This window comes from Tinamus guttatus, unplaced genomic scaffold, assembly GCF_059628265.1.
Source record: "Tinamus guttatus ecotype Peru unplaced genomic scaffold, ASM5962826v1 Tinamus_guttatus_pri_ptg000524l, whole genome shotgun sequence".
NCBI lineage: Eukaryota > Metazoa > Chordata > Aves > Tinamiformes > Tinamidae > Tinamus > Tinamus guttatus.
The window spans coordinates 1546622-1568369 of NW_028289058.1; the positions used below are offsets into that span (position 1 = coordinate 1546622).

At 37.3% G+C, this 21748-nt stretch overlaps 1 protein-coding gene across 5 annotated transcripts in view; it reads left to right on the forward strand.

The window, feature by feature from the left end:
• The window catches only part of SOX6 (SRY-box transcription factor 6), a 340141-nt gene that overhangs the window by 19964 nt on the left and 298429 nt on the right, over positions 1-21748 (forward strand). Inside the window, exon 2 of one of the 5 annotated variants that reach the window (XM_088533832.1) lies at positions 18522-18630. The exons of the other annotated variants lie outside the window; for them this stretch is intronic. The gene's annotated coding sequence lies outside the window, so the exon portion shown is untranslated. The remainder of the gene's footprint in view (positions 1-18521; positions 18631-21748) is intronic. 5 annotated transcript variants of the gene reach the window in all.

The window sequence follows — 21748 nt, forward strand, 5'->3', positions numbered from 1 at the left end:
AGCACTGAAGTTGTCTACTGAAATTTTTAAGAATGGAATTAAATATATATGATCGGATTTAATATGAGAGATTGGAAACTGCATATAAAATGGAGTTAGTGGTTAAAGAAAGCTGCAAGAACAATTATTTGATTTGGCCTATTTGCTCTTTCTTGTCCGAGGTGATTTTATTGCCTCTAATTCTACAGCAGTTCCAAGAATACTGCCATATGTTAACATTTTTGTACAACTGATTATTTTCTGAAAAATGTGTGAAACGGGAGGAAGAGGACTTTTATAAGATAAGTGTTTGGTATACCCCTGCAGAGCCTAGTATAAATTAAGCCTTGAACAATAAATGTAATGGGCCACGTTCTTTTTTTACTGATTGCCTAGCCTAATTACTTAAAAAGATCAAGATACGTATTTTAAATAATGAGAAAGTGATTTAAATGGCAAGGAAAAAAAGTATAGGAGTGATTTCTGAAACTTTCAGCATTTTGTAAGAGAGATAGACTACAAGCACATCTAGATTATGATTTAGACTATTGTTCTTTGGAAATTCACAATCCAGTTGCTGCCCGATTTAAAGGGAAGATGAGAGGAATTTGAAGCAAGCTGGCTCTGTGTAGCAGCTCTGGATAAAAAAAAAATCTTGAATATGTGTGACTTCAAATGTTCCTGTAGATTCTTCTGTGGTGAAATCAGCGTTGCTGCAACTATAAAATTACTATTATGCTCTGATGAGGCAAGTTCAGTGCAGGAAATATCAAAATTAATTTTGGAAACGCATGTCTACATATTTTTAATTACGTTACTAAGACATTTGTTCCATTTACTATCAAGTGAATCATCTATTAAAAATGAAAATGTGTACAATAGAGTAATACTTTTCTAGTAAAAAAATAGTGAGAAGTTGAACAGCACTCTTTAGTCATAAATGAGATACTCACATAATTCTGCTTATTGAGAATAATAATAACTACTTTAAGATCACTGACGTTACCATTTGAAGCAAGTATAATGGATTTTTGTTTTTCATCAAAAAACAAAAAAGTTACTCTTATGTGAAATTAAGCATAAAAATCATATTCAGACATGAAGAAGTTACATAAAAAATGTAACTCTTTGTGGTGGTGGTTGTTTTTTATATTATTATTATTATTATTATTATTAGGCCAAGAATTAGCAGTATGATTCTGAAGTCCTTCCTCAGATAAATAGATCTTTCTTTTGTTTTGAGGCTATTCTGATGCCTAAAAGCTTGAAGGATTAATATTGAAGTTTATATAGCAGTAGGATAAGCTGTTTGTGCGATTCTAATTGACCAAAACTAACTGTATGGTTGCTTTGATCAGGCATAACAATTTTTGTTTGTTTAGATAACATTGCTTGACTTCTCCTTTGGTTTTCCTGCATTGCAAAATGGCTATCAGCAAATCAAAATCTTTATGGCTGAGTGTTCAGAGGTGGCCAGTTTAGAAAGAAAATGCAACCTTTTATACAGATGTGTGAAGCTCTGGGAATAGTGTCACTACCCTTAGGAAACACTCACTGACAGGTGGCAACAGCAGAATACAAAATTATTCTTTAGCTCTATAAGCTCAAATCGTGTCATTTAGAATATACACAAAGAAAAAAATGTAGTAGAGCTGGATCTCACAGGGAACTTTTATAGTGCTTACAAAGATACAGGATGAGCTAGTGTATTTAGAGCATTTGTTGATCAATAATTCTAATGCCTCAAGAGTGTGAGATTATGGGTAGGTTTTTCTTCCTCTAGTAGTCTATAAGTAAAAAGGTGCCAAGTAAACCTGTGTTTTGAAACAGGGTGTTAGCGAGCTGGGTCTACATTAAGGAACCCGATTTACTATTTTATTATTTTTCATAGAGTATCTTTTCATTTATCCTATAATCACAGAGCCTAAGGGCTTAATGTTAAATTCAGGTAACAATACTTACCAGTATATCTGCAGTGTGTCCATCTTGAGTACATTTGTCTCTTATGTTCATATTATCTCTTAGTTATATATTTTTTTCTCAAGTATTAGAGCTGTTGCTGTATTTCAGAATAGGAAACTGTTTAAGGAGGACTTGTCAGAAGTTCTCTCATTATAGGAGGGTCTAGAATCCTTTCAATTTCCTGCACAGAGCGCCTGGTGTTTGTTGAGCAGCTAATATTTCAATTTCTATTTAAATAAACAGCAGTAGAGCTGACTTGGTAAGTGTGCCACTAAATAGATCATGTTACCACTTAACTTAGGCCTAATGCTTAACAGTCTGGTTTGCTCCATTTGATGGCAACTTTCATATAAAGGCCAAGTGGTCCCTGAAAATAAATGAGCAATAATATTGTATTATAGTGGCAGTTATATTTAGATGGCTACAAGTGCAAAATTGAGCAAATATCTAAACATATAAATAAACATTAAGCAAGCTTTTAATTATGTAGAAGAAACAAAGACTTTATTTTTCTGTACCTCAAATATGTTCAAACAATAGTATTGCACAGACCTTATGTATTAAAAACTAGAAAATCTGAACTTCTGACAGGCCAATCTGTCACTAGCTTTCTCAGCTGTAGAATGAAAATGAGAATTACCAAATTGTTAATGGAAGGTGTGCACGTGTGTACGCCTACAGACAGTGTGATACCTTCTGCAGCCTCAGCGAGATAACGCCACATTTCCTTGGCTTTTGTTAGACTCTGCAATACTTAAGCACATCTCAGAGGTTGTCTTTGTTTCTTCTTGTGTCTTTAAAATGTGTGAATACCATAAGGAAAACATCAGAGGAAGGTGGTAGGGTTTCTTCTCTCAGCGTTCAGTTTTGTTTGGGTGAAAATATAATGGATCAGGATGTTAAAACTGGCAAACAGAATCAAAATCAGGAACTTGAGTCCTTGTTTGCAGAATGTTTGCATGTATTAGTGCTGTGCTTCGGCAGTTCAGAAGGAATCTTGTGGAAGACTGAAAATCCTTAGGATTTACAATTAACATGATTACAGGTTTTTTTTTTTAACAGTTTTTTTTTCTTTTTTTTCTCTCTCCTTCACATGAAACACAATAAGGATGGTCTTATCCATTTTCCACTTTTTTTTCTGTATGCTTGTTAAAGTCACTAGGTAGATGCTAAAAATGTCTTATCTGCCTTAGCTCCTCATTCTTACCAAATATCTCCAAATATTCACAGAAGTCCGTCCTTTCTGACTGCTATCTCAGAGCTGGCTGCTAGAAATGAAAAGTCGGTGGAAAACAGCCATTTAAGGGCTCCCACTTTGGAGATGCTGTAGGCACTAGGAATACTTTAGGCAACTTTTTAGACTGAGATTGCAAAAGCTAATAACTTATTATTAATATGCTATGATACAATATTTAATTATATATTATTTAGGATATATATTATTATATGCTGTACATAGAAGAATCACAGAATGGCTGAAGTTGGAAGGGACCTTTCAGGATCATGTAGTCCAACTCTCCTCTCAAGCAGAGACACATAGGGCACGTTGCTCCAGGTGGCTTTTGAGTATCTCCAAGGAAGGAGATCCCACAGAATTCTGGGCAGCCTGTTCCAGTGCTCCATCACCCTCACAGTAATTTTTTTTTCCTCATGTTCAGACAGGACTGACTGTACTGCAGTTTGTGTGTGTTGCCTCTCATGCAGTCACTGGGCACCACTGAGTCTGGCCCAGTCCTCTACAGCCTCCCTTCAGATACTTAGACACACTGATAAGCTCTCCTCTCAGCCTTCTCAACTCCAGGCTGATCAGGCCTTTTCTCTCAGCCTTTTCTTTTCATCATCCCAGTAGTATACTTAATATGTGTAATATTTATTACTGCTTATTACTGAATAGGACTTTGTCTCTTCTGACCTGCCAAAAGCCCTAAAGAACTGGCAAGGCACTGTTTGCTGTATACATGTAAGCAAGAAAGTGCTGGCACCCACCTTGAGTCAGCAGCAATAGCTGTTATTCTTGTGCAGTATATTTGCTATTATACTTAGTAGCAAATATAAGAACAAAAAAGAGACTGGCTGAATTTACTGTGTCAGGGAGGAGATAATTTGCCTCCCTGCTTTTGCTCTGCAGTTTCAGGCTAGCTTGTCATGTTAAGCCCTGTTTGGGTTGACCTGTGAAGTTTCTGATAACCGGCATATTTCTTCAGATTTGGAAGGAGGCTAGTGCTTTCATAGGAGTGAAGCTCAGAAGAAAATAAATGTGGACCTTGGAGGAGTTTCCTTCTGGTGCTGCATGCCTTTTCTGTGTAGTTTCCTTTCAGTCTCTGTTTTGCTCTCAACTGTCTGCACAAACATGTCTACACTGCCTTGCTGGTTAAAAAGTGAGTTATGCATGATTGCTACTGCTTGTATTTTGTGTGGAGATGATAAGGGACATGGGAGCATCTAGATAGACGAATTACTAGTGCACTGGCCTTAGTGAATCCTCTGCTCTTGAGAGAGAAATACTGTAGGCAAGTATGTTTATTCTCACTTTTCCAGTTGGGAAACTGAAGCAGGAAGGTTTCAAGATGGTTTGGGTCCTAGCCAGAATTAGAACTTCGAAGATATGGCTCATTTCCAGGCCTATGCTTAAATTGCAGACCATCTCTCTCTCTTTTTTCTTATGCAATATCTTGCAACAAAGATAAGATTTTCTGTACTAGTACATATGCAGTTAGAAATAGTTCTTTATGTACTTAGTGCTGCCTCTTCTCTATGGTTTCTGATGGAGCATATGCCTGCTTGATCCATGCTCCGGTGAAGATGCAGACTGTTCATAACAAATCTGTTGTTTTTTCCTGTTCCCTTCCTGCCTGAAGGGGACTGCTGTCTTATGTAGTGGGCCATACCGATTTATAACAGCAGTAGTTCTGTTGCAGTGAATTCCAGATTACAGCAGGCTCCGACATGCTCTGGAGTTCGCCCATCTTGCTCTTAGTTAACTAGCCGTGAGCTCCCACCATATGTAAGACCGAACAGCTGTATCTCTCTTACTTGCCATTACTGCTACTGCAAGTGGGGCCTGAAATGCAAACCTACCTCTTCACTGCACAGTGAGGGAACAAGTTAAATTACTAGAAACTTTCTTTTAATTCATTTTGTCCTTAGATTTCCCCTGTGTTTGTTTCATCCTATCTCTGTTTTACGACTCAGCAATATATTCTGTCTTGAAAACAACATTAAGAGTAGTTACGTGCACACACACTGAGAGGAGAATCTCCCCCCACCGTGTTTACAGCAACACCTCTAGGTGACGGCAGGCAGTAAGCTGGCTTTTTATAGAGCTCCAGACTACAGATCATTAGCTTGATATGGTGGCTCAGTGGTGCAAAGTCATTTGAATATTTATTACCCTGCTTAAGACTTTCTCTTTTCAAGTGGGAAATAAATGTGATAAGACCCCCTTTATGTCCTCTTGTTTTACATGCTAAAGCAAAAATACATGAAATGGATTTTAATTGTATTTCCTTGGAACTCATGTCTTAGAGACCAGCAACTTAGATATTAAGCATAAAAAAAGTGTTTTGAACAACTGCTCAAGTCTGCAAAGTCTTTTTTTCCAACCTTCTCTCAGAGTATGGTAGGATATTCAGTTCCAAAAATGAGTTGAATTTTCAAAATTTAATACATAAATATTCATGTATGACATATAAAAAGGCTGCTTTATAAATGTGTATTTGAATGGGGCACTGTTACTTAAGTGAAGTACAAATTCAAAGGCTCCTGAAAACTGGACTTTGCCAACAGTCACAGATTTTGAGAAATAGTAACAAACCAAACATTGTGTAAATGAAGCCGGGGGGTGGGGGACACTATTACAATACGATCAGCAAGACATGAAAGCCAGCAGCAGGCAACAGAAAGGCAGAGACAGCCTCCTGAATATATTTTAAAGGTAGAATGTTGTCAGTGTGTTTTCATTTAGCTATTTTAAGATGTCTACGTTTCACTTGCTGCAGTCACAAATTCTAACTGTGAATAATAGGAATCATTATGTGGGTGTAAATGGTATATTGACTACATTTTTCAGGCTCAAACACACCTTCCTTGTTGGCAGTGGAAAGCAATGAATGAGGCATTTTATTAAAACTGGTGCTTGTGGTTCTAATCAAAGGTCACTGGTTAGCTCTCACTTTTCAGTCTCAGATTTGTCTAGATGTTTGATCAGGGGGCTGCAATGAAATTATTATGACAAAGACTTTGTACTAGGCGGTATCTGTCTGCTGAAACTTGAAAGTCTTTGCCACAGTGATGCTGACAGCATGTGAATGCTGAAAGAATGTGCAAGAAATGTTATGTCTTAAAGAAACCTTTACTAAGTATCATCTTCCCTTTGTGTTACGTTTGAAATCATTTCAGTTGCTATTAAGGTACGAATGAAAAGGTGTTTCATTGATTAAAGGTAACGTGTTTTTTTTTTTCAAGTGTACTGTATGCTTTAAGACTGTCTTCCCATTACTTACTCTGTTGAGTCCCTGCTGCACATAGCAAGTTCATTAACATGCAGATATGCAGTGATTGAAGTCGGGTTGCCTTTTACACTGGAGTTGTCTTGATATAATGAGCTTCTCTTTAATGTTCAAAAAACTGTTGTTACTTTCTAAAAGGGGTTTGTTTGTGAATTTCATTAAATTTAATTCCATCTTCAAACAATTTCAGTATTGTTCATTGTACTACAATTAACTTGCTTGCTGGCGCTAAGAACTTTTTTTTTAAACCAATGTATTGTAAGTTTTAGGCGCTGTGAGGTGGAGGGGGGGGTTGTTATTAATATTGAATGAGAGAACTGCTATTTAACTCATGGATTCAATATTTTAATTGGTGTCTGTGTGAAAAAGTAGTAGAGGGAAAGTAGGTTAGGGTTAGTCTTACTCTTTTTCCTCTTCCGTAGAGAAAGGCAGCATTCTGTCAGGGACACAGAAGAAACACTTCACCCTGAACCTGTCTGTGCCAGCCTCACTTTTTTTTTTTTTTTTTTTTTTTTTTTTTTTTTTGTTAATTAGGCCAGGGAAATGGAGAAGAAAATGCAATGGCCAGATAATTATCTGATTTTGGTAGAGAGAGCCTTATAGGATGCAGACTTAGTTAAAGTGGTCGTTTGTAATCTACTGCTCACTATTCGTTGCCTAAAAACCTTTGGTGTCTCAGATTGCTGTAGGGTGGACAGCCAGTGGCCAAGCTTTTGCGTCTGCATCTTCTTGTAGTTTTACAGCTCATGCCTCTTGGAAACTGCCTGTAAAAAGAAAATGAGACATAGCATTTAAAAAGTGACTGCTTGGTCTAAAGAAGCAGATGAAGGTGATGCCAGACTGAAAGGAGGTGATGGGAGCAAAACTAGACTAGAAGTACTTTTCTGTAAATACAGCTTCAGCACGCTGAGGTAGAATGTTGCTGTCTTGGAAGCCTCCTATGGGGTAGGATGTCATCAGGCAAATATTTTGTGGGTGGATCAAAATATGGTAAAGAAGCAAACAGAAAGAAGCAAATTATTTAACTGAAGCAAATGGGACATGGACAGAGGAAATCTTTGTTTTATTTTTCAAATTTACATAAGGAAGGTTTAATTATATATGACCTGGGTTACTACAGTAAAGTTTGGTCTGTGATCTTGTGAAGCATGTAGAGATACAGAACTGTAAATCTGATTCAGACAATTCCAGAAACTCCTTAGCTGGCTTTGGAGCCACGGGTTTGGAAAGTTTTTGGTTGCTTTTATATAGCTATCGGAAAGCCTGTTAGGGATGAGAAATGACAGCAATTCTGTATGTATACACAATTGAAAGTAATTGGCATTTATAGGGAAATGGAATACTATTTGTATATTGTTAAGGAAAGGTCTTTGTTCCATTGGAGCTACTGTGACAAGAGAAAGTTATTAGAATAGTCCTATGATAAATGCAAATGTATTTTTATCAGTACAATTCCAAAATTTTTTTTTAGTGCTTGCCCACCCCACTTCATCCCCTCCTTAGTATGTTTCTAACTGAAGTATTTGACCTTGTACTACTATTTCTAGGAAGATATTCCTGAGGTAAATGGACTAATTACTATAATCTGTTTCATCAGTATTGAGTTAATTTCCGCTAACTTATTTTTCCAGACTGACTTCCTGCGAAGCCGAACTCTTACACCTAATCTGTGCATGTTCTGGATTTTGGCTTTATAGGAATATTCCATATATTTAACATGAGATTTTAGAACATGATCTATTCTACTGAAGAAGCTTAATTGTATTACAGATGGAAGTTATCTCCCTCTAAATTTTTAAGTCTAAAAATGTTTAAAGGCTTACATATGAAAATTTTATTAAAATAAACTACAGACTCCAAGTGTACCACTAACTGCAAGCATATACAGTGCCTTCCTGAAATGACTTTATAGTTTGTTAAAATCAAATGACATTCAGTACGGATACTATGAAGAGAAAAATCAAAATAGACACCTAATTATAATTACTTTTTTTCCTGTCATTATATCCGTACGTGCAGAACAACTGATTTGAGATTACAACAGCTCAACTTGTAGCTACAAAGGTTTTTCCTTCCTTTTTTCATCATCTGCAGGATGTAATACAATTTCTTATACTGACCAAAGCCTGAAATTTTCTCAAGTCAATGGGTATGTTACCTGATTTAGTACAATTAATTAACAGTAATAAATATAATCAAGGATATAGAAGTTGCAGAGTAATCATATATCAGTAAAATTCAAACGTGAAGCCTCTGATTTAGTGTCATTATTCATAGAAGGCTCTTCTAGCCCAATCCTTGTGTCAGCGTATGCTCTCATTGCTATTGAAGAAATGCAATTGAGAGCTAGGAAGCCACCCTTAAATGACAGGGAGGAAGGAAAATCTGAGAGATGTGCTATGAAATTCTTGAATGTAGAATGTATCATTTGGTTTTGCAGATCTTTATAACCTTTCTGAAGTTTTAGTCCAAACAGCCTGTTTGGAAACCTAGGCCTTCTGTAAGCTGTCATTGGCTGACGGTGGGACAGGGGAATATGAGCAATGCAGAAGCACTTCAGTCAGTATTGTGTACACTACAGAAGGACTGAAAGCAATGGGAAGACTTTCAAAGATTGCCTAAAGTAAACGTTTCAGTTCCACATTGGGACTTTTGACAGTGGAGGTGGCCTCGTTCTGAAAGGTGCTTGTCCAAAACTCCCTGGAATCGGGTAGGAAGAGCTGTTTGCTGAGGGCCTCTCCCAATCAGGCCATGGCTGATTTGGTGCCTGGAAAAGGAATTAAGGATGGCTTAGGTGCCCCTGTTTGAAGTATTCACTGGTTATGTTTTAGTAACAGCTACCATAAGTGCAACTCTTACTGCGTCAAAATCTGTAATTCCCCCTATGTGTATAAGAGCCTCTGATTACACAAGATTGTCAGACAAGCGGTCTGTAGTGCAAATGAACCTTTCTGTGATTGTGAGCAGTTTGGACATAGGCACCACATCTTTACTGTAATGTAGGTAATGCTTTGCTCTGAGCATTGAAGAAACTAAATAATCAACTTATTTTGCCAACACCTTGAAAGATGTAGAAATAGCTAGATTGTAAATATTGTTAATCATTCAAAAGATTGTCCAGAAATGACACCAGCCCTCTATAAATCACATAAATCATGTTATTGACATAGATATTTTTCCTCCGATGTTTTTATTTTTACATTAGGTTTGCCTTACAAACTGTCAGCTACATACTGTGTTTTGAATGATTTTCATTTTGCTTTATGCTTCTCTGAAATATGGGAGGCCAAAAGGCTTTTTATTTTTACTGTGGTTTTGAGTAATTTGTCAAAAAATACTAATTTCTTCCAAAGTTCGGAGATAATTAGGGGAGTCATTACTTTTTTTAGTTTCTTTTTGAAAATCTGGTTTAAGTACAGCGCATAAAAATGTAAGCAAAATATGAAACACAAATTTGGCTATCTCAATTGCCTGGAACAATTCCAACAATTCCTTGGAATTTTTAGCCTAAGCAGAAAGAAAAATGACATACTTTCTTTGGTCAAAGTCTGCTTTTAAGACAGGTTTTTTCACGTCTCAGTTATTTGTATGCCACTGCTTTTACTCTAGCACTTTATAGATAAAGATTTGGGCATGCCCTGTAAACCAAAGAATACCACACAACATGTCGGTATCAGGGTGTAATTGAGGAGACTATGACCTAAAATGCTTGAGATCTTAATAACCGTTGCTTCTCACTGCATAGAAATATTCTTGCCAGTTTATGTTTATGTTTTAGGATTTTTGATATTAGCACATCAAACTGAGAGAGCAGAAAGGAGTAAGTTGCAAAGAACGGTTAAGTTGCAGCCTATGATCCTCTTAAAAAGCCCGTGGCAGTGTGTTCTGCTGCGAAGGCCAGCAGGTGTGGCTGCGGACGGGCCGCGCTGTCCTGCGCTCCGGGGCGGCCGGGCGGGCGGAGGGGACAGCGTGGCGTTGCCTCGGCAGCTGCCGCCCCCCTAGCAGATGCGCAAGTCACTGCACAGACACAACATGCCCCAAGATGAGCTCTGCACGGTTAGGGGACAGCGCGATAAGCAGCGAGGCTTTTAGGAGCCCAACTTGAGCAGCATTCTAGCGGGGGTATTTTGCCTTCGCATTGTTCCATCTGCTTGCTTTTTCCGAAAACACGTGTTGCTTTCTGATAACAAGAAATCGCTTTAAGAGCGACCTTCTCTTGGTTACTCTAATATCCGCACGAAAGCATTGGGCTGTTATCACTGATGCCTATAACACATGTTATACTGGGAAATAGCTTTTTAGGCAACGGCAAATTGTTTTAGCTTTTTATTTCTTGGTTTCACTTCCTCGTAATATCCTGGTATGTTGGTCTTGAGAGGAGGGAGTAGAGTGGCAGAAAGAAGATGGTGGAGAGCAGGTTAGCTAGAAAAGTCTATGGAGAAGAGCCAGTTCACTATTTATGCTTCAGTCTGGAAATACATTTAAGAAAGGAATGTGTTTATCTGAAAAAGAAAATATTAACCATTCTCTCTGAAATACATGTTAAAACCAGCTGAATGATTTTCTTTTAAATATTAGCCATCTTAATTTAATTTGCACAGAAATGTTTTTGAGTTGGATGATACACCTTTAAGAACGCTAGGTGACAAAAATAATACATTAGTTTACCTAGAAGCAGTGATATTTTCTATTTACTCTGAACCATAAAGCTTTGTTGTCGTCATTCTTGCTGACATAGGAGCAGAGATGTTTGTGTGTGTCATGGAGGGATCAGAGGCAGTCAAGCAGTTCATCTTAAAGACTATTGTGAGGGGATTTAATATGTTTTGACTTTTTGGCACCATGTGTGAGTTATGACTCTAGCTTAGCATCAGGGTTTGAACAAGGTGCCTGACTGGTTCTAGGTCGTCATGATTTGGTATTACACTAATGACAGGAATTACTAAAGATCTTTGCTGCCTTACTGACCATTTAAAGTGGTTAATATTTCTAAAGTGAATGCTTGCTTTGAGGAGGTTTGTCCAGAAAAACAGTTCAAAAAGCAACTCAAAAGAACGGTGTGGAAATTTGCAAGTCAAACTATGATTTATAATATTATTTTTATAAGTAGCAACCACAAAAATAATCATGCTGCTGGAGCCAAAAGCAGTATTTTGAAATTGTAGGATCTAATGTATGAGGTTATTGCGTATGAATGGAGAGATATGTTATTGCAATGATATATTTTATTACTTGCTTCTGTTTTTATTAAGAATAATGAAAACCTTCTGTTTGGCCCTGTGAACAAAACTAATGTGACCTTTCATGTGACCCACCTGTTGTGCTTTCACAATCGATAATAGTTACCTCATGTTAGGGTGATCTGGAAAATAACAGTGTGCCAGCACTCGAGAAAATAACATTTGCATTTCTGAATTTGTATTTGCCTCAGATTTGAAAGTAAGGAAAATACAGGTTATCTAACAAAATGCTTAGAAGACAAAATGTTTTTGTAAGAGTATTGTCTATATCACTAGCAGATGCGTTTTCAAAGACATTCAGCTGCAGAAACATAGCTGTAAATTTAGCAGATTTAGTTTAGAATCTGCGATTTTAAAGAGTATTGAAGGTGGGGGGGAAATCCAATTAGCTGTTTTAAAGTTATGTAAATCTAAAGTTTGCATGTTTAAAAAGTTAGTCCATATAGATGCAAGCTTTTTTTCCACTTGTCAGTACAGTAATTACTACTTTTTTTTTTTTCTTCTTGAATAATGCCAATAGTATTTCTTCTTACAGGGAAATGTGAAAAAGTTCAATTATTTCCATTTGCATTAAGTCTTGATTCTGGAGGTAAACATACTTAATGCAAATAGTACAACGTCAATTTTCTCAAGGTTCCTGATAAATAGAGTAGATGTGCATTAGGATGACTTACAGGTTATGTGCATAAGTATTAACAAAATCTGGACCCTGATTTCAAAGAGGTTTTCACATGTGGATTTGAAATATATGTGCAACTGCTGAATTTGCGCAAGAGACCAGAAAGACTCCTTCCCTTCGGGACTCTTACTGTGTGTCTGGTCAAGCTAAGAAGGGTTTACATGTGGACTCAATGATTCATGACATAAGGAGGATTTCCACAATGTGTCTCAGTGATAAGTTACAGTTTGGCCATACAGTATGCATTTTCAAAACTGGTATGTATGCAGAGGAAATACTGGACTGTTGAAATGCATTACAAATGGCCATGATACTGTCTAGTGATCTGAACAGTATATAGATAATGTTTTGTATATATTACGTGCTCAGGTCAGCAGAAATTATCTTTAGCCAGGCAACTCGAGGACTGTCGGTACTACCCTTTTCCTCAAGTCAGATCAATGAATTCTTGCTCTTCTGACCAAAACTGGCCTATGTACTGAAGATCAGCAGTTCAGAGTTACAAAGCAGGGTTAAATGTCCTTATATGAAAGTGTCTGCCACCAGCACCATCGTGGTGAAGCCCCGAGAGTGTCAGTTTGAGTGCCTCCTGATGGCAACTGCTGAGTTATGACATGGGGAGAGAGGTATCCTACTATGTTGGCAGGGCTTGATCAAAAGCCGCTTTGAAGTCAATAGAAAGATTCCTATTGACTTAAACAGGCTTTGGAACAAGTCGTTAATTATAAGGTACTCAATCAAGCAAGTAATAAGCTTCTTATTGCCTAATTATGTACAATGGTAACCTTAAACCCATGACTCTTATGTGGGTTGGATTCCTTATCTTCCAGAAGCTCCACAGTACGAACAAACTCACTGGCAAGTGCAATGTCCCCAGGGTGCATCCTCACTTCCCTCTCTTGCCTCGGGGCTCCGGCCCTAGGTTGCAGTTCAGCTCTTCCTCCCTGAGTGCCAGCTGGCTCGTGCCGTGTGCCTGATGGGTATCAGCAGCAGGAGGAAATCGGAGAGGGGAGCGTTGTGAAAAGTACCTCGATTGGGCTTTTCTTCATTATCATGCTGGAATAGAGAGGTCAGGGACCACACAGTGCAGTAAGCCCCAAATCTTGTCTGCACATCTGGCAAAGTTCTCGGGACCAGCAGCAGACTGAGCATTGCCACGAAGACACCCTGTGTGCCCAGACCTGACCTTTGTCAGTGTGTCGCTGTTCCGTCTACGCTTGCAAGAACGTTTGGCATCAGCAAGACCTCTTCATTACAGAGCAAGCTAAGTAGTGGAAATGATGCAGCCTGGAGCTGTATTGTTCTTTGGAAAGAGTCTCCATGGGAACATTATCCAGGGAGGTGAAATGAGCCTGACTTGGTCTTCTGTCTTCTTCAGCCATTTGTTGCCTTCTCCGTATGTACAAGAAAGCCTCTAGGGGGGACATTGCCATAGAAAGACTAATGGTTTTTACAAAGTACATTTGACAAAGTCTTACTGCAATTCACCTTGAACAATATGTAAAGGATCATTGAGTATTCTCTGGAAATGTGAAAGTATTAGCAGTGGGATGAGCAAGTTACAGGGTTAAAAGGCAACTTATAAGAGGCCACACAGTTTAATTCACCTGGATTTCAATATTCCCTTTTTATTCTTCTGTGACATTTCTTTAAAATATTTGCTGTTGAGATGATGTAAGTATTTCAACTGGCATCTGTGTCATATTACCAAAAAAACTCAAATCTATAGTGGGATATCTTGTACCTGTTTTCCAGCAATGGTGTAGTTCTATGACTTTATATTCGATTTTTTTTACCTCGTTGCTAGCAGTAGTGTTCTAAATTGTTGAATAAAGACAACTTTGGAGACAGCTGGGAAGAGGGGAACATATGAAGCAACCCTTTCTGCAAGTGTTTGATGCCGATCTCTTTGGTTATAATATTTTCTGTTGGTGAGGTTTGAGGTTAGAGTAAAGAAAAAAAACCAGAGAATGTCAGAGAATAGCATTTTGCTTTAAAATTCTTTCCTTTTTGTCTCTACTTGTCTTATCAAAATCAAATTTAGATTCCGAATTGCTTAAATTCTAAGCAATTTGTGGCAGGACTTATGGCTTAGATACTTAGCAGACAAGCCATTTTTACTATTTTCCTAAAAGGTGGTTTTCTGAAAGGTTAAAGGACCTGTATCTTTTATCTTCAGAGCACTCAGACCACGTTGAAGATAATTAAAGAGAAGAGTGCAGATTGGTATTTTCACTGACAACCCATAAGCAGTATTATTTTTTAAAACATAAAAAGTAATATTGATATTTGGTTTAAAAAAAGTTTAATTTGGTAATTTTTGTAGGCTAGAAATATTTCTGTCAAACATTCATCTAACATGTGTTATTCTCTTCCCAGATCTTTTCCCTGTTGTGTCCTTATTGCAGCAAACATCAAAACCATTTGAAGAGTTTAATTTAGACTCAAATGATTCTCCATAGAATAAACAGAATATCTCACCTGTGAAGGATGATTACATTTTCTAAATTTGTTTAAAAAGCAAGGACCTTCATAATTCACAAGTGTTCTATTTGCAGTTTTTATGGAGGGGAAATCTTACGTCTTTTAGGCCTGAAAATAAAACATTGCTCTCTTTGAGTGCTGTCAGCAGTTTAATCTTTCATATTCTTGGTACAGGATGAGTAAGGATCAGAGCCTTCACCTGGCCACGTATTGCTGTCCTTTTTCTGTTAAAATAATTTTCCTGTTTTACCTTCTGAGTAATGATGATTTACTGTGTGAAATTCAAATAAGGTCATTTCAAACATGTTTGACAGATTACATGTTAAAAGATAATTGTGGTATACGTATTAGACAAGGCCAGAGATGCCTTGTGAAAGCATTAGCTTGGAGGTCTGACAGATCTTCTCCGTGTTTGAGCGCTTCTCATCCGCTTTTGCACAGGGCTGAGGTTGTTGCCTTGCTGTTTGACAGGTTGGATTTGGTTAGTGGTTCATTCAGGTATTTCACTTGCCCTAGTCTCACTGAATTTATGTAAGGATGGAGAGGCCAGTTCTTCACCTGTACGCATTCTTGCTCTCCCTGCAGCAGGGCTGCTGCAGATTTGCTTTGCAAATGAGATTTGCTTGCTGGGAACCGTGAACATGAATCCTCATGGAAAAGGGTAAGAACGGAGCCAGAGGATCTACTGCAGTGCGTCTCTGCTGCCTCGCGCAGCCCCTGCAGACATGGTAAGGCTTAGCTGGCAGCCAAAGCAGGAGGGCCTCAGCGGTGGTTTCTAGGCTGCTCTCTGACTGTTCCTGCCCTGGTAGCTGTCCGGCCCTTCTGTGTGGCGCAGGAACAGCTCGACCACTTGTGTGGAGCATCTGGATAGTTCAGACTTCCACTAAGGATCGAGTCTTTCAAGAAACTTTCATTTCCTTTGATTGGGTGAATACCCTATGCCCTCTCCTACAAATAGTATATTTAAACAGATATTCAGATAACATATTGCCTCTGTGATAAGATACATTTCATATATCTTTTATGTGCATCTGAAATAATTTCCATTCATTTTCTAGTGAGTGAAAACTTTCACTAATAGCCTGAAACATGCCAAATATGCCATTATTGCTATTTCTTAGGCCTCTCAATTGTTTAATGTCAATTATAAATTGTTTTGCTCTCTTGGGAATATTTTTTTTAGTTTTTGCAGGGTTTTAAAGCTGTGCAAAAATTGCTTACTTGAATTAATTTAAGTTGCTTTTAGCTGGTTGTACCTTCATAATAGCTATTACTTTGCTAGCAAATTCAAGGAATTTTTTCAAAATGTTTTCAGCCCCTCAAAAGATATTAGATGCCAACAGTTCAATGGAAAATTAATTCTGTGTGCCTTATTGTTTAGTGTTACACTTGAGGTTCTGCAGATCTAGTTTTCAGCAGCATCTGGAAGAAAATCAATGTCTTCTCAACATGAAGTCTTACAAAATGAATGGCTGCTGTAAAAGAAAACTGACTTTACGTACTTTCAGATACCTACTGCAGTTTGGTACAGTTGTGTGTATTCTTTTCTTCCTTCAGCTTTCTTTACCTTCAAAGACTTGGCTATATTTTTCTTTTCCCTCTTCAGTATTACCTCTCTTTCTCCCTGTTTCTTTCAGTTATCTTCTTTCTTTTTGTGAGAGTTCAGTTCATTCTGTCATTTTTGTTTGTTATTTATAAAAACAGTATCCAAAAATCAAAGGGCCATCTGAACACTCTAGTGTGGCAAAAGCTAGATTGGCTTGACAGGTCTTTTATTCCTGAAATATGGGACGGACTGAGGCGTGGGATTCTAAGGAAATCATATTATGCTTAATAGGTTTCCTTAGGATCTTAAAATTTGAAGAAAGATTAAAACTCATGTTCTTAATTTTTGAGTGTTTTCATCCAGGAGTATTTTGTGCATATGGCTAGTTGTGAATGTGTTCATTGAAATATATTTTGTAATTTAAAGTTATGAAGTCTGTTAAATAAAATAGTATTGCAGAAAGCCTGTTATCAATGACATAGCTTAGTTCATGTATCCCCTGCTTGTCAAAAGAACCAATGAAAATTTCATTCTAATCTGACAGTCAAGTAGCTAGAAAAATAAACTAAAGACTAATGATGTCAGATCATGATCAGTGCAATAATTTGGTAAGATTGATACAGTTTGCAGTAACCTGATCATTTATGGATCAATTGATCTGGATCAATTGATTACCCTGTGATTGACTTACACTTCTAATTTAGGAAAATATCCACACTGAGTTTAGCTAAAAATAGCTTAGTTCAATGCGAAAGTTTTGTGGCAAGACAGTGATGGAAATGCTGCCTAATAAATATATGGAAAGTGGAGAGAAGCGTAGGATAAATGCATTTTGCTGTAAGTAGACTTCAGTATTTTTTGTTTCTGAAGGTTAAAAAAGGCATTGTATTCTCTCATATAATTTTCTATTATAATTTATTATTAGACAAGGAGGAACTTCAAATACATTCAGAATTAAACAGAAGGGAATAATTTTATAGCCAGACTCTTGAAAAGGATTATCCTTCTGGGCTATTCCATTAAGGATTTATTTCCTTACCTTTCTTCTTTGCTCTTTCCCTCTTCCTTGCCTTCACCTGGCAGTATCGTTCCAAGTGTTTAAAGGAAAGGGGATTTGGGGCACCTAGGGAATGTCAGCTTCCACCCTCAGCCTGGTGGCCTCCCCGAGCTTTTCCAGCTCACTGATGCAAGTGCAAGCATTCCATGGTTCATATGCAGCTCTAATTCCAACTTATTTGGTAGTTATTTGTTGAATAGGCTAATTTTACAAAAATTAGCTTTTAATTCTTCAATCAGAACATAAACTGCATGTATTGTATTACTATAAAAGTTAATCCATAGGCTCCTGTTACGCAGCATGCAGCCACTGTGGCTTCTGTGGGAACTCCTAACTTGCAGCTGAAAGCAGAATTCATCCTGAAGCAAAAAATGTGATGCAGATTTTTAGGAGGTGACAAGAATAACATTACAAGATATATAACTGTAGCAAGACATAACAAGAAAATTATGTTTCTGTGAAAAGCAGACTCTAGTTATTTCAGGGCTGAACCTGGTTTCTGATTCACAGTTTTGAAGGCCAAAACATATAGAAACGCATATGTTTCTTTATAGGAGAACATGGGAAATCTCTGCTGGGTCCTGCTTCATTTTGGATAGATAAGAATAGAGCCAGCCAGCCAATAAATCTTGCTTGAATTTACATCTACCAGCTTCCTCTCGCTTTCATTAAAACACAACTGTAGAAGAATCCGTGCACTGGCTTCATGACTAACTTGTATCTCTTGCAAAAACTCTCCCATAGCATCAGAGCTGGCAACACAGGCTAAATGTGCTAGAAGTCTGCTACAATGTTGTTTAATTGATTGGAGTTTGCACAGAAATTGTCTGAATTGATCACTTTTTTTAGCAGTAAACCATCCATTAGTTTTATTAAAAAAGTCCAAAAAAAAAAAAAAGCACAATGAAAAACATATAGCGATTGTTTGAGGGAGATGAAGCTGTTAGAATGTCTAATCACTTCACGTGTTGCAGTCAACTCGAGTATTGTTGGACTGAAGTTAACATCTAATAAAACTGAAGTGACGCACTAGTCACTTGGCTCCGTTGTGTTTGGCCTTTTCTAGATGCTGTGAAATTTAAAGCAAAATACTAATTCCACTGGCCTGAAAGCTTCATCATCTTCCCCTGCAATAGGTTTTCTGATGTTATAGCAGTTGCTCGAGATTCTCAGGCGTAAGTTGAATAATTTCTCTCTCGCTTTTTATGCCTTTTGATTGTTCTTTTGGGGGATGACATCAAGCCGTCCTGTTACGGTGCTGTATGTCATTGTGATGACACTAACTGAAATAACATAGATGCTCTATGACATTTTTGTAAGGTGATACCAACTCGGTTATCCTAGAAACGCTTACCTTCTTTTCACTTGGTGCCAGAGACTTGAAGTCATGCCAATTCTGAAAAATATGAAAATGTGGTTAGATAACAATTTTTTATTTATATAACACTGTTAGCCATAATGATAAAATTAAAGGCAAAATTGTGGGTAATAATTAAGCCATATTTGATTTTTGAATCACTGATATTAGGGAATCTGCTGAGATCCTGTAAAGAAGTAAGGATATATTGTGCAGTTTGTTTTTGCCAACAGTTGAGATATATTCTCTTTGGAGTGTCACCCAATGAGAATGACACCCTATGTAGTCAAATGTTTATTTACTTACTCAAATATTACATTTTGTCTGCCTGACAGCTTATTTTATGAGGATGAGCATGTTGTGAATTTTTAGATTGTCACATGCACTAATAGACCTCTTCACCAATTGACTGTTTTAAATTTATCATTTTTGTTAGTACCACAGACTTTTACTATTGTGCAGAAATATTTTTGTATGAGTACCTATTCATTCTCTCTCTCTCCTTTGTACCTTATTGATAAAAATTCATTACATCTCTTTCTTCAGAATCTTCTTTTGGGGGGACTAACATTGTAAAGTTATGTGTAATAAAAACTTTAAAAATTTCAACCCAGTTTTCTTAGATAACTTTCTTACTGACTTTTTGGTTATAATTGGTCCAACTTCTCCATGTCTGTGATGACCTGATCAGTAATTCTTTCACTCTTCAAATCTGAATCTGTTAAATCCTTGATGGCAGCAAATCTCTGTCCTTGTAGGATCATTTTATGTGTTTGCTGTGGAAGTTCCAGTTGTTGTTTTGGACAGATTATCTATGCTGCACTGTTTTAAAATCTGTATCTGTTGTTTTTCAGTATGTTTTCACTAATTTTGGATCAGTTAGCACATTTTAATACCAGCCTGATTCTCTGTATGTTGAATAAGAAAAAATCTTTCAGAGAAGCAGTATTTTCCCCTCAATGATAGCATATAAAATAGATCCCTGAGAGTATATGTTCACGTTAGCTTCCGTCATTTTGTGCGCTTGAACAGAGGATGCTCGTAGGTTCTAGAGTCCTTAAATGTAGATCTGTCCTCCAAATTCCCATAGGTAACTGGAATGTGTAGTTTGGAGAATTAATGGTCAACATTCCTCTTTCTGCTAACTCCAGTTGAGCACTCGGATTGCTTTTTTTTTTTTTTTCCCCCTCTAAACTTTCCTGAGAAAGCTGAAGCCATCATCATTATTGCATAGAAGTTTTCACCTTTTGACATAAATTCTGTTGATGTGAATTAATAAAAGTGATTTTTAAACAATCTGCAAGAGAAATTTTTTGCACTCCTAGAAGCGTGTTCCATATTCTCATCATCTCCTCTTTCATGTAGGTGGTCTTGAAAACCAAGATCGAAAAAGGGTCATACAAGGCTAGCATTATGCAAGTGTTGTTGCTATTTCTACCTTTTGACTTTTTTTTTTTTTTGAGTTGTGCTCATTTTATTAATGTATTTGTAAGCACTGAACAAAAAAGGATTGCAAGAGTCGGATGCAAAACACTTTTGTTGTTCTTTAGAGTGTTATTGTGCAATGCTTTTGCCTATTTGTACCTCTAACAGTTTCACTTCTGGTGAATCATTACAGCTGGATCTCTGAGCAAGAGATCTTAAAGAGAGTATCAAACTAAGGCAGTTTGCTTTACCCCTAATCCATTACATAATGCTCAGAAACACAGAACCACAGAATGGCTGAGGTTGGAAGGGACCTTGAGAGATCATCTAGTCCAAAGCTCCTGCTCCAACAGGGACACCTAGGGCACGTGGCACAGGGTCATCAACATATAGGGGAAATTTGGAGTAACCAAACCAGCAGCAAGTGTTTTGTGTATGAAGGTAGAGTGGCTCATTTGCCACCATGGTATTTGCCAAACGTTTCATTTAGTTCTGATAGGACTCATTAGGATAGAAGTCAGATTCTGGTGTATTGAAATTTTCTTTTGAGGCCATGCTTTGGCAGGATGCTGTCTTGTTGCTTATAAAAATGACTAAAGTGTCTACCAAATGCAAGTGCCAAGTCAAAATATGTTCTGTGTTTTGGTAATTGTGCAGAAAGAACACCAGATGGTTCTGATGATGAAGTGCTTTGGATGGGATCACCAAAGTTTTAATGGATGGCAAACTCCAAAGGCGTAATTACCAACCCTTCTAGCAGCAGGCTTTTTTTATCGGAGTGGGCAAGGTATTTTCAGACACAGGAAAGAAAGAACCACATATTACTTTGCATGGAGTTGAATAAAAGGCATGTAGCTTTTCTTAAGAAATATTTAAAACTGAGAATACTTGTGCTTAATAGAAAGGATGCAGGTTGTTTCCAAAGTGAAACAAAAATCTTAAATTTTCATTAGGCATAGTCTTTATGTTTTGTTGTTCACCATACTTTTAAATATGAACAATCCTTGTATTTTGGGTTTAGGGATATAATGATGATATACCCATGATATATATGTGATATATTCATTTTCCAGAGATGGCTCAAGAGTGATCTTTTCTTGTAGCGCATTTTTGCATTAAATGGGATAGGCTGCATTTGGAGAGTGGGGAAATGCAAGCATTAAGTAACAGATCATACAGACATCACATTTTATAGTTTGCGTAATGTAACAAATGTGTTAAAATCTGACTTTTGGCTTTAATATGTTCCAGCCAGGTCCTAATTGCATAGCAGGTTTTGTGTGCCATAATCACTTAGGGCTTTGTATATAATTGAACAAAGTCGGTTGCTTTTTTTTTTTTTTTTCTTTTCTTTGTATGATTTGCTGAACAGCTAAATGCTAGGGGAGGTAGAAAGCCTTGGATGATGTTTGTCACCAGTTTCTACAAGAATAGCATTACCTTGCCTGAAACCGTAGTAGTTATTGTCATTGAAATCAGTGGAAGTTTCACCATTGACTGGAGCGTGATAA